Here is a 14,315-nt window from a genome sequence, read left to right as displayed (position 1 = left end):
GCAGCCCACACCCTCAGCTGAGTCCCCTATAAAGCAGGCTGGTTCACCCCTTGTTATGGTTCCTCCGATGCCAAGCCATGTGTGGATATTGGGATCTCTCCCTAACCCTACTGGTCAGATGTTGTGGTATACAATGTTACCTTAGATAGGGTTGATGATTATCAACAGAAGAGGGCAAAACAAAAAGCTAAAATAGGTTCTTGTTATGGACAACTTATTTTTTAAATGAGAGATTCTAACAGTATTTAATGAAAAATGGCAATAATATTATCTTAGTGAAACGCATGTGTGTTAGTACTTATGGCAGTCATAACTCATTTTACCACTATGAAGTCCTGGTGTATACAGTACATGCCTCTGATCTTTGGGCGTACATACATATTACTGTCAGTATCATACCTTTTACAGATGTGCAACTAAATATCACTACTTCTCAGTGCAGTGGGTGCATTTTGGTATATATACAGTACGATTACGTTCCGGGTGTATTGAACAACCTCTATTTATAAGATGAATATATTATTATTTGTTTTTTTGTTGAAGATTTTATTTTGAATTGGTAACTACTTATTTTGTCTTGATAAAGAAGAAGAATAAAACCTCTGCTGTGCTCATTTCCGTATGTCTTATATACAATATAACACTGGGCCTGTGTGCATTTAGTTGCTCTCCGTTTTGGATTTAAAAAAACTCAAGGTGACTGATGAGGTGATCTACAGCCGAGCAGTTTTTGTCTGGATTCATTGACAGGTGTTTCAAGAGAGCGTTAGCAGCATGTATCCCCACAGTGTGAGTTCCTCAGTTACAATGTGTTATCAGATATTGCTTGAGGATGGGAAAAGGGTCTGTTTGAAACAATATTGCAGCTGATAGCTGATCTATGGGGACCGGAAACGATTGAGAGCGTGAGTAATGTCTAGTAGTAGAGACATTGCTAATCCGAGGAGCTCTGAGGTCTCTATTTTTAAATGCCTCTTCCAATTGGTCTGTGAACCATCCTCATGAAACACCCAGCTTGTCATGTCCTTTATGGAATCATAATACTCTTCTTTTTTTTAAAACTATTGGTTAGACTCTGTTCGTATACTACATGAAATGTCAGCTTTTTGACTTGCTCTGATTCAAAACATAAATATACTGATGTTGTATATGCTTAGTTGTACACGCTGTATCATCAGGTACAGTGTTTTGTTTCAATAAGTGCATCTGAAAACTGCTGTAGAAGGCTGTTTGAAACCACAGGGGACATTGTTCAGGATGTATCAGCAGGCAGTAGTAGAGAAGTGGTGGTGTGTACTCCTTGTGGATTAGTTGTCGATGGGCTTTATTACAGCCCTTTCCCAAAAGAATGTCTTTGAGACAGTGGTGAAATTGACCCAAAGCACACATTAGTGTGTGTATACAGTACTCCACACTATTCAAGCCCTTAATCTCTCATTAAAATTAGATTAAATAAAAATTAAAATACTTATCAAAGATAGGACAAAAGAACCACTTTTGAAATTAGATGGTTGAATATTTGCGGAGAAGGAGAAATATAGTCTCTTCAAAGACTTAAAAACAGTTTATTTTCAAAATAATTTAAATTTAGAATCGTTCACTTGCTGGGTTAGTTTAATTCTGGGTTTTACATCTTTGATTGGATTAGGCACAGTTAAAGTAAAAATGACTAAATCTGTGAATTACTGTGGGCTTCTATTAGAGAACACAAATTAGTAGTAAGAATTTTTTTCAAAATGCATGTTTTTATGTGTAAATCCATTAGTATACAATCAAATCAAATCAAATGTATTTATAAAGCCCTTCTTACATCAGCTGATATCTCAAAGAGCTGTACAGAAACCCAGCCTCAAACCCCAAACAGCAAGCAATGCAGGTGTAGAAGCACTGTGGCTAGGAAAAACTCCCTAGAAAGGCCAGAACCTAGGAAGAAACCTAGAGAGGAACCAGGCTATGAGGGGTGGCCAGTCCTCTTCTGGCTGTACCGGGTGGAGATTATAACAGAACATGGCCAAGATGTTCAAATGTTCATAGATAACCAGCAGGGTCAAATAATAATAATCACAGTAGTGCAGCACCTCAGGAGTATATGTCAGTTGGCTTTTCATAGCCGATCATTAAGAGTATCTCTACCACTCCTGCTGTCTCTAGAGAGTTAAAAACAGCAGTTCTGGGACAGGTAGCACATCCGGTGAACAGGTCAGGGTTCCATAGCCGCAGGCAGAACAGTTGAAACTGGAGCAGCAGCACAGCCAGGTGGACTGGGGACAGCAAGGAGTCATCAGGCCAGGTAGTCCTGAGGCATGGTCCTAGGGCTCAGGTCCTCCGAGAGTACATAAGTACATAGTATATAAGTATATAAGTACATAGTACATAAGAAGATGTTCAAAATGTAAGTCACCATTTGTTTTTTTATGACGCATCTATACTCCAAAGCCAGTCATTGTGAGAGGTAGGTAGGTCTACATTCCAAACCAGTCATTGTAAGAGGTAGGTAGGTCTACATTCCAAACCAGTCATTGTAAGAGGTAGGTAGGTCTACATTCCAAAGCCAGTCATTGTGAGAGGTAGGTAGGTCTACATTCCAAAGCCAGTCATTGTAAGAGGTAGGTCTACATTCCAAACCAGTCATTGTAAGAGGTAGGTAGGTCTACATTCCAAAGCCAGTCATTGTGAGAGGTAGGTAGGTCTACATTCCAAAGCCAGTCATTGTAAGAGGTAGTTCTACATTCCAAAGCCAGTCATTGTGAGAGGTAGGTAGGTCTACATTCCAAAGCCAGTCATTGTGAGAGGTAGGTAGGTCTACATTCCAAATCCAGTGATGTGAAATGTATGGGTTAAGCAGAGCAAATTAAACTATGAGTCTGCTTACATAAAGTTAATTAAAACTTTCAATTTATCTAGTCTCTTTTAGAATCACCTGAAACATACTTTTTTTCCTTAGGATAAAATATCCGCTTAAAAATATTACATAAACCTTGTTTCCTCCACATTGTTATTAAGAGTAATGAAGTTATTAAATGATAAAACATTGAAAATGTAGTCTCAACTTGTTGATATAGGCTTACCATCACATCCTACTGTGGAATGGGGAATATTCACAGCCAATCTACTTTGTTTGGGAATTACAACTAACTGTCTGTTTGAATACACCCTCTGTCTCAGTGTGATACACTGATTTCACAGGACTGTGCTGTCACTTCCTGTGTGTCTGGGTGTATGTGTGTGTCACCACTCATCACTGCACTCATCACAGTGGGCTGTTAGGTTAGGTGTCCTGGGCTATTCTGTTCCCTGTCAAAAGAACACACACACACACACAAAAGTCCATCCCCTGGTATTCAAGGTGTTAAGACGAGAATCACACCCCCCACACACTCACAACCAGACAGTCATCTCAGTTGCTGATTAAAGGGGCTGCCACAGTGAAGTGCATCACCAACCTTGTGCCGCTACCTTTGAGAGATGTATTGGATTTGTACTGACACTTCTTCTACATGTGTAGAGCTACAAGCATCCCCTGATCCTCTCCCTCCCATCTTCCTTCACTGTTCCCCCATCTCTCTCTCTCTCTCTCTCTCTCTCTCTCTGTCTCTCTCTCTCTCTCTCTCTCTCTCTCTCTGTGTCTCTCTCTCTCTCTCTCTCTCTCTCTCTCTCTCTCTCTCTCTCTCTCTTCACGCTCTCTCTCTCCGTCTCTCTGTCCATAGATCCCGACCAGCAGCAGTCGGCTCACCAGCCTTAATGCTGACTCCCTCACCCAGGCCTTAATTATCTGGTGTTTCAATATTTAATGTCCCCTTCTCCCACCCGTGTCCCTGCGACTGGCTCCCATTTGAAAGTGGCCCTAGGCGGTGGATGTTAAACACAAGAGGAGATTCATTGTGATGAAAAGACTAAGATAGAGAGATGAGAGAGACTGAGACAGAGAGAAACAGACATGGGAAGTAGGGGATCTCAAAAAAGTGAGAAAAAATACCTCTCACTCTGACATAGTAACTTGCAGCCTCTTATTCAATATTAAAATCACACTCTTCACTGTATGTCCTGTCTAATATCACTACCCAGAATCCAATCTGGTCATGACCGCAGTCTTTGGTTCCAGGTAGAACCCCCCCCCCCTAGACGGTTGGGGGTGGGTCTGTTTTGAATGCACCTGTTTGAAATGGAAAGGGTGTTTTGTAATGTTGTACAATGAGTGCTGCTGTTCTCCTCTCTGGCAGGATAAGAAATATAGGGAGTGGAATTGAAACTGAGTTTTATTTTAGAGTTATAAATCATAGGGTTTGGAAAATGAAATCCCTGCCTTAAAAATAGATATAGGCTATTTGACTTGCAGATGATCATTGATTTAGATGAAAATAAATTGTGCGGGGCCCAGAAACTTAATTAAACTGAGAGCCCATGTTCATCAGTTGGCCAGTCTATCATCATCTAACATTAATGTGTCAGTGCGCTTTAAGAAATCAAATTATGCTCTAGCGTTGGAAAAGATTAGTAGTCTCTACATTCTATCTTGGTGAGGGAATTTCTCTGAATGTCACTGTTGTGTCGTCTCATACGATTCTGTTATATTCTCACGGTGTAACGGTTTTCTAGGTGTGGTGAAGGAGAGTCGGACCAAAACGCAGCGTGTAGATTGAGATTCATGTTTAATAAAAACAAAGTAAACACGAATCAATACAAAAAACAATAAACGTAATGAAAAACCGAAACAGCCTAAACTGGTGCAAACTAACACTAGACAGTTACAAGGACACTAAGGACAATCACCCACGACAAACTCAAAGAATATGGCTGCCTAAATATGGTTCCCAATCAGAGACAACGATAAACACCTGCCTCTGATTGAGAACCACTCCAGACAGCCATAGACTTTGCTAGATCACCCCACTAGCTACAATCCCAATATATACACACCAAAACCCCAAGACAAAAACACACCACAATACAAACACCCCATGCCACACCCTGGCCTGACCCAATACATAAAGATAAACACAAAATACTTCGACCAGGGCGTGACAGAACCCCTCCCCCAAGGTGCGGACTCCCGAACGCACCTCAAAACAATAGGGTGGGTCCGGGTGGGCGTCTGTCCATGGTGGCGGCTCCGGCGCGGGACGTGGACCCCACTCAGTCAATGTCTTAGTCCCTCTACTCGCGTCCCTGGATAGTCCACCCTCGCCGCCGACCATGGCCTAGTAGTCCACACCCAGAACCCCACTGGACTGAGGAGCAGATCGGGACTGAAGGACAGCTCGGGACTGAGGCAGCTCGGGAGTGAGAGGAAGCTCGGGAGTGAGAGAAAGCTCGGGAGTGAGAGAAAGCTCGGGAGTGAGAGAAAGCTCGGGAGTGAGAGAAAGCTCGGGAGTGAGAGGAAGCTCGGGAGTGAGAGGAAGCTCAGGCAGGTAGATAGATCTACCAGATCCTGGCTGGCTGGTGGTCTCAGCAGATCCTGGCTGACTGGCAGATCCTGGCTGACTGGCAGATCTGGAAGAGTCTGGCTGACTGGCGGATCCTGGCAGACTGAAAGATCTGGCTGCTCCATGCTGACTGGCGGTTCTGACTGCTCCACGCTGACTGGCGGCTTTGGCTGCTCCATGTAGGCTGACAGCTCTGGCGGCTTCTTACAGACTAGCAGCTCTGGCGGCTCCGTGCAGACTGGCAGCTCCTTGCAGACTGGCAGCTCCTTGCAGACTGGCAGCTCTGACTGCTCCATGCAGGCTGGCAGCTCTGACTGCTCCATGCAGGCTGGCAGCTCTGACTGCTCCATGCAGGCTGGTAGCTCTGACTGCTCCATGCAGGCTGGCAGCTCTGACTGCTCCATGCAGGCTGGCAGCTCTGACTGCTCCATGCAGGCTGGCAGCTCTGACTGCTCCATGCAGGCTGGCAGCTCTGACTGCTCCATGCAGGCTGGCAGCTCTGACTGCTCCATGCAGGCTGACAGCTCTGGCTGCGCTGAACAGACAGGAGACTCCAGCAGCGCTGTAGAGGAAGAAGGCTCTAGCTGCGCTGAACAGGCGGGAGACTCCGGTAGCACAGGAGAGGAGAAAGGCTCTGGCTGCGCTAGACAGGCGGGAGACTCCGACAGCGCTGGAGAGGCGAGGCGCACTGTAGGCCTGATGCGTGGTGCTGGCACTGGTGGAACTGAACCGAGGACACGCACAGGAAGCCTGGTGCGGGGAGCTATTACTGGAGGGCTGGGGTGTGGAGGTGGCACAGGATGGGCTAGACCGTGAAGGCGTACTGGAGATCTTGAGAGCAGTGCTGGCATAGGACGTGCATGGCTAGGGATGTGCACAGGAGGCCTGGTGCATGAGGCTGGCACCAACTTCACCAGCTGACTAACACGCACCTCAGGACGATTATGGAGCGCTAACTCAGGTGCCATCAAATCCCCGACACATTCCGTCAGGCGAATTCCATGCTTAAAGCACCAACACAGCAACTCCCTAATTTCTCTCTCCTCCAATTTCCCCATTAACTCCTTCACAGTCTCTGCTTCGCTCACCTCCAACACCGGCTCTGGTTCTGGTCTCCTCCTTGGCTCCTCACGATAAACAGGGAGAGTTGGCTCAGGTCTGACTCCTGACTCTGCCACCCCCCCCCCAATAATTTTTTGGGGCTGACTCTCGGGCTTCCTTCTGCTACGCCGTGCTGCCTCCTCATACCTGCGCCTCTCCGCTTTCTCTGCCTCCAGTTCTTCCTTGGGGCGGCGATATTCTCCAGGCTGAGCCCAGGGTCCTTTACCGTCCAGTTCGTCCTCCCATGTCCATCTCTCCTGTGGCTCCTGCCTGTTGACATGCTGCTTGGTCCGTTGGTGGTGGGTGATTCTGTAACGGTTTTCTAGGTGTGGTGAAGGAGAGTCGGACCAAAACGCAGCGTGTAGATTGAGATTCATGTTTAATAAAAACAAAGTAAACACGAATCAATACAAAAAACAATAAACGTAATGAAAAACCGAAACAGCCTAAACTGGTGCAAACTAACACTAGACAGTTACAAGGACACTAAGGACAATCACCCACGACAAACTCAAAGAATATGGCTGCCTAAATATGGTTCCCAATCAGAGACAACGATAAACACCTGCCTCTGATTGAGAACCACTCCAGACAGCCATAGACTTTGCTAGATCACCCCACTAGCTACAATCCCAATATATACACACCAAAACCCCAAGACAAAAACACACCACAATACAAACACCCCATGCCACACCCTGGCCTGACCCAATACATAAAGATAAACACAAAATACTTCGACCAGGGCGTGACAGAACCCCTCCCCCAAGGTGCGGACTCCCGACGCACCTCAAAACAATAGGGTGGGTCCGGGTGGGCGTCTGTCCATGGTGGCGGCTCCGGCGCGGGACGTGGACCCCACTCAGTCAATGTCTTAGTCCCCTCTACTCGCGTCCCTGGATAGTCCACCCTCGCCGCCGACCATGGCCTAGTAGTCCACACCCAGAACCCCACTGGACTGAGGAGCAGATCGGGACTGAAGGACAGCTCGGGACTGAGGCAGCTCGGGAGTGAGAGGAAGCTCGGGAGTGAGAGAAAGCTCGGGAGTGAGAAAGCTCGGGAGTGAGAGAAAGCTCGGGAGTGAGAGAAAGCTCGGGAGTGAGAGGAAGCTCGGGAGTGAGAGGAAGCTCAGGCAGGTAGATAGATCTACCAGATCCTGGCTGGCTGGTGGTCTCAGCAGATCCTGGCTGACTGGCAGATCCTGGCTGACTGGCAGATCTGGAAGAGTCTGGCTGACTGGCGGATCCTGGCAGACTGAAAGATCTGGCTGCTCCATGCTGACTGGCGGTTCTGACTGCTCCACGCTGACTGGCGGCTTTGGCTGCTCCATGTAGGCTGACAGCTCTGGCGGCTTCTTACAGACTAGCAGCTCTGGCGGCTCCGTGCAGACTGGCAGCTCCTTGCAGACTGGCAGCTCCTTGCAGACTGGCAGCTCTGACTGCTCCATGCAGGCTGGCAGCTCTGACTGCTCCATGCAGGCTGGCAGCTCTGACTGCTCCATGCAGGCTGGTAGCTCTGACTGCTCCATGCAGGCTGGCAGCTCTGACTGCTCCATGCAGGCTGGCAGCTCTGACTGCTCCATGCAGGCTGGCAGCTCTGACTGCTCCATGCAGGCTGGCAGCTCTGACTGCTCCATGCAGGCTGGCAGCTCTGACTGCTCCATGCAGGCTGGCAGCTCTGACTGCTCCATGCAGGCTGACAGCTCTGGCTGCGCTGAACAGACAGGAGACTCCAGCAGCGCTGTAGAGGAAGAAGGCTCTAGCTGCGCTGAACAGGCGGGAGACTCCGGTAGCACAGGAGAGGAGAAAGGCTCTGGCTGCACTAGACAGGCGGGAGACTCCGACAGCGCTGGAGAGGCGAGGCGCACTGTAGGCCTGATGCGTGGTGCTGGCACTGGTGGAACTGAACCGAGGACACGCACAGGAAGCCTGGTGCGGGAGCTATTACTGGAGGGCTGGGGTGTGGAGGTGGCACAGGATGGGCTAGACCGTGAAGGCGTACTGGAGATCTTGAGAGCAGTGCTGGCATAGGACGTGCATGGCTAGGGATGTGCACAGGAGGCCTGGTGCATGAGGCTGGCACCAACTTCACCAGCTGACTAACACGCACCTCAGGACGATTATGGAGCGCTAACTCAGGTGCCATCAAATCCCCGACACATTCCGTCAGGCGAATTCCATGCTTAAAGCACCAACACAGCAACTCCCTAATTTCTCTATCCTCCAATTTCCCCATTAACTCCTTCACAGTCTCTGCTTCGCTCACCTGCAACACCGGCTCTGGTTCTGGTCTCCTCCTTGACTCCTCACGATAAACAGGGAGAGTTGGCTCAGGTCTGACTCCTGACTCTGCCACCCCCCCCCCCCCCCAATAATTTTTTGGGGCTGACTCTCGGGCTTCCTTCTGCTACGCCGTGCTGCCTCCTCATACCTGCGCCTCTCCGCTTTCTCTGCCTCCAGTTCTTCCTTGGGGCGGCGATATTCTCCAGGCTGAGCCCAGGGTCCTTTACCGTCCAGTTCGTCCTCCCATGTCCATCTCTCCTGTGGCTCCTGCCTGTTGACATGCTGCTTGGTCCGTTGGTGGTGGGTGATTCTGTAACGGTTTTCTAGGTGTGGTGAAGGAGAGTCGGACCAAAACGCAGCGTGTAGATTGAGATTCATGTTTAATAAAAACAAAGTAAACACGAATCAATACAAAAAACAATAAACGTAATGAAAAACCGAAACAGCCTAAACTGGTGCAAACTAACACTAGACAGTTACAAGGACACTAAGGACAATCACCCACGACAAACTCAAAGAATATGGCTGCCTAAATATGGTTCCCAATCAGAGACAACGATAAACACCTGCCTCTGATTGAGAACCACTCCAGACAGCCATAGACTTTGCTAGATCACCCCACTAGCTACAATCCCAATATATACACACCAAAACCCCAAGACAAAACACACCACAATACAAAAACCCCATGCCACAACCTGGCCTGACCCAATACATAAAGATAAACACAAAATACTTCGACCAGGGTGTGACACACGGGGCATTTTCCCCTCTCTATGGAAAATCCTCTACAGTCACCACTACATAACCGTTGTTTGAGCTTCACTGAACATCAGGTTTCAGCATGGTGCTTCGACTGCGTGTTAGTTAGAGTCTATATCAAGACTCCCTCTAGCCCTCCAGATAAAATGTCCACCTCAGAAACATAGTTAAACTGTGTTAAACCTCCTGCTATGACCCAGTTAGCTCCACACACACACACACACACACACACACACACACACACACACACACACACACACACACACACACACACACACACACACACACACACACACACACACACACACACACACACACACACACACACACACACACACACACACACACACACAGAGAGAGAGACTCATCTCAGCTACACAGAAAATCCGTAGAGGACTCGTGTAGCCTAGACTCAGCTTGAGCACAAGCCATTACAATTACCAATACAAATCATAAATAATTCCCTGTCGGATCTTTAGACGCACATCAGACACACTCAGACTCCATCTTATCATGGGGATCAGTTTCTGTGTTAATTGCTGTTTACTGATTGTATTTAGAGATTGGTAAGTATGTGATTATGAGTAAGGATGTGGTGATCTTAGCGATGCTTAGCTATTCTCCATAGATGAACCACTGGGGTTGATTCTGGAGCACTGGGTGATGTAATGAATCATGTCAAGCTTTATGTTCTCCCTCTATGATGATGTCATATAAAAGCACTATATCTCTCACTCTCCCTCTCTCTCTTTATTTTTCTCCCCCTCTTTTTATCTCTCTCTCACTTTCTCTCTATCATAAAAGCGCCATATCAGTCAGCAACAGCAGGGCGGCTAAAACCCCTGCCTCCCCTCTGAAGCGTCGCTTTATCCCTAACCTCTGAACAGCTCTTATAGTGCCTTCCCAGTACTGCTTCAGTCCTTTTGTTTCTCTGCCTGACCCCGGAACAGCTCTTATAGCACCTCCCCAGTACTGCTCCAGTTGTTTTGTTTACTCACTGTTGTCTTGAATCACCGGCAGCGCTACAGTAAGGAACTTCCTCCGATGTCATCTGCTGCTTAGGCCCCTGTGGACCATATGGCCTACATTACTTCGCATTGTGGGAAAATATGTTTGGAAGGATTGAGGTGTGTGTGTGTGCGTGTGCGCTTCTGTGTGTGTGTGTGTGTGTGTGTGTGTGTGTGTGTGTGTGTGTGTGTGTGTGTGTGTGTGTGTGTGTGTGTGTGTGTGTGTGTGTGTGTGTGTGTGTGTGTGTGTGTGTGTGTGTGTGTGTGTGCATGCGTTTATGCGTGTGTGTGTGTTCCCCTATGTGCTCTTGTTCATAGGGGAACACATACTTGTTTCTATCTTCCTCTCCCTCCTCCACTCCAGCATACTCCATCTCTGTGTAACACTACACACTGCAGACCTGAGCATTTTATAGAGGCTTGTTATTAACCACCCCGCCGTTCCACACACAAACACACGTACATAACCTTTCACATGCTGAAAGTCAAGCACAGGTGCACATATACTTGCAAACACACACACACACACACACACACACACACACACACACACACACACACACACACACACACACACACACACACACACACACACACACACACACACACACACACACACACACACACACACACACACACACACACACACACACACACACACACACACACACTAAGGTCACCTTGGCTGTCTTCACTAGAGACTGCTTTATAACGGCTGACAGATGTTTCTATAAATCATTGGTCCCCCAGTGGACAGAGGTTCCACACACACACACACACACACACACACACACACACACACACACACACACACACACACACACACACACACACACACACACACACACACACACACACACACACACACACACACACACACACACACACACACACACACACACACACTGCAGCAACACTCTATCTCTCTCCCTTTTTCTCCCTCCCCCTCCCAGAGACACTCATGGTTGAGAAGAATATCCCCCACATTGACACACCACATCTAATAAAGCGATTTGAGCGACTGGGAAAACTGCTATATAAATCCAATCCATTCTTGATGTACTAAAATGTTTTGCAGCTGATGTATTGAAGACCTGCAGCAGCAGCAGCAGCAGGGTTGATATACTGACCTGTAGTTGTAGGACTTTTACTAGTATTGTTGTGAACGGATGTCATTGTGGTGAGTGGTGTGCAGTTCGTTGTGAGCAAGTTTGGAGGGTAGAGTTGCAATGAGAGTTGTTAATGTCACTTCCCAGACATCTTAGTTTGGAAGCATCCTCCATGGCAGGTGTCCAGTTGTATTTATTTTATTCGTGAACAAATTCTTATTTACAATGACGGCCTACCCCGACCAAACCCTAACCCAGACGACGCTGGGCCAATTGTGCACCGCCCTATGGGACTCCCAATCACAGCCTTTTGTGATACAGCCTGGAATCGAACCATGGTCTGTAGTGACGCCTCTAGCACTGAGGTGCAGTTCCTTAGACCGCTTTCTCCCCCTTGAGTTGAAATGTAAAGCAACTGAGAAAATATCTCAACCACCTACTAGAATTGACCCACAACCAACAAAAAAATGCAAGACATTATATAAAATCATTATCGACTGTATAATATCTTAAATCATTTAATTTAGTTCTGTTAAATAATGATATGCTCCTAAATGTGTTGCCAAGGAGAGACAAGAAGCTTCCGTTTCAGCCCAGACGTCAATTCAACGTCTATTCCACGTTGGTTCAACATAATTTCATTGAAATGACACAGTTGATTCAACCAGTGTGTGCCCAGTGGGAGTACAGCATATCACCACTTGTTTCTGTCTTTCCCAAAGGGAAGAATTGGAGGGAATGTATAGGCCTAGGTGCTTATCTCCTAGAGATAGATTAGGTATTTAAAGTGACTGGTTACCATAGTGAATGTGTCTCTGTCTAATCAGACTGTGGCTGAATCCAAGAGGCCTTTATATGATGAGGTAATTCCAACCATTCAATCTCCATGGAGATTAAGAAACATTTAAGCACTTCCTCTATGAAACTCATTAACCCTGACTCCAAAGTTATTGTGAAGAAACCTCTGGTATCGCTTCCACATTGTATGCAAATCTCCCCTAAAGTTATTTTTAATCTCCAATCCGCAATTAGGAGCGTGTGAATGAAGACGTAGGTCGTTATTGAGCGGCCTAATTGGTAATGACGAATGGCGAGCGTGAATATTGCGGTTGACAAACTGTCCCTTATCATTATCGCCCCCTCAGATGATATAAAGATTCCTCTCCTGAAGTCGACTCTGATTAAAAGTCCAATGAAAAACCTGTCGGTCAGAGGAGGAGGGGAGCGTTCTGTCTCGCCGGACGTTGCCCGTGGCTGAGGGGTGATTCTCACACAATCACGTGTTGAGAAATAGTGATTCAGCCTTCATCCTTCAGCCTTCATCATCCTTCAGCCTTCGTCATCCTTCTTGGTAATTAAATTCAAACAAGATGGCCTCACTTTGACACACAGTAAAAAACAGCAACTCACACCTGTACAGCAGAGGATGCTGCTGAGGGGAGGACGGCTCATAATAATGGCTGGAATGGAGCGAATGGAAATGCATCAAACCCATGGAAACTATGTGTTTGATGTTGTTGATACCTTTCCACCTATTCCGCTCCAGTCATTACCACGTGCCCGTCCTCCCCAATTAAGTTGCCACCAAACTCCTGTGCTGTATAGTACTGTAACACAGGTTGAGTCCCAAGTTACAGTCATAGTAGGGCCCTGGTCAAAAGTAGTGTATCATATAAGGGACAGGGTGCCATTTCAAACTGCTGTTGTATGTGAGTGTGCTACTTCCCATATCCTAGGCCCAGGGTTTCTATGGTAACACGAACCACCGCACCACAGGTTCACAACATCGAACCCTCTAAAGTAGACCTTGGGGAGCCAGATAGATAACCGCTACAGTGTAACTCACACTTCACCTAGATAATAAAACATTATCTGATAATACATTGTACTAGTCTGTGCTGTATAAATATTTAACATATTTAACAATATGGCAATATATCTCTCCACAGAGACCATTTTCGCAATTTTCTTGACAATCATTCTGATCTGTGCTGATCTCTGTTAGTGTTTATGACTGGTTGTAAAATGGCCCTCTTCTGCTGATTCTAATATCTCTCTGGCTTATGCTATTATCAGTCTGTACATAGTGAAGTGCTTATCTCAGTGCTTTGAAACTCCTCTCTACAAACCAATGACTGTATATATGAATGGACAAAGCCACTGATCACGTGACACCATTCATTCCTATGTGAAGACTCAATAGCGCATTGAAGCCAAGTGAAGTCGGTTTAAATGGTGTCTGATGGAGACATCACATGCGCAGTTTGAGCTACTCCAGGAAGTGCTGCTCCGTCTCATTGAGTAACTGAAGCTGAAGGCCGACCGGAGTACTGCAGGCTGCCATTGGCAACTTAATTATCCTTATAACTTCTTCTGTGTGCGATTTTAAAATAATTGATTCAAGGACATACATCTGGTGTGTTAGAAGCAATTGTTGGTACCATGATTGTCTTCTAAATGGTTTTATTTACTCAAAGATTGACCATGAAGATTGTCATTTTTCCATTCACTATAATGGGGGATCCTGTTTTTCTGCTAACAAAGTCTTTAGCACCTCGGTTGGCCTCGAACTTCCATGGCATCAATCCGAGGGGGCAGTCGTTCTCCCCTGCTACAAACACACTGGCAGCA

The sequence above is a fragment of the Oncorhynchus gorbuscha genome, linkage group LG24, assembly GCF_021184085.1.
Source record: "Oncorhynchus gorbuscha isolate QuinsamMale2020 ecotype Even-year linkage group LG24, OgorEven_v1.0, whole genome shotgun sequence".
In the NCBI taxonomy this organism is placed as follows: Eukaryota; Metazoa; Chordata; class Actinopteri; order Salmoniformes; family Salmonidae; genus Oncorhynchus; species Oncorhynchus gorbuscha.
Note: the sequence above shows the minus strand (reverse complement) of the source record.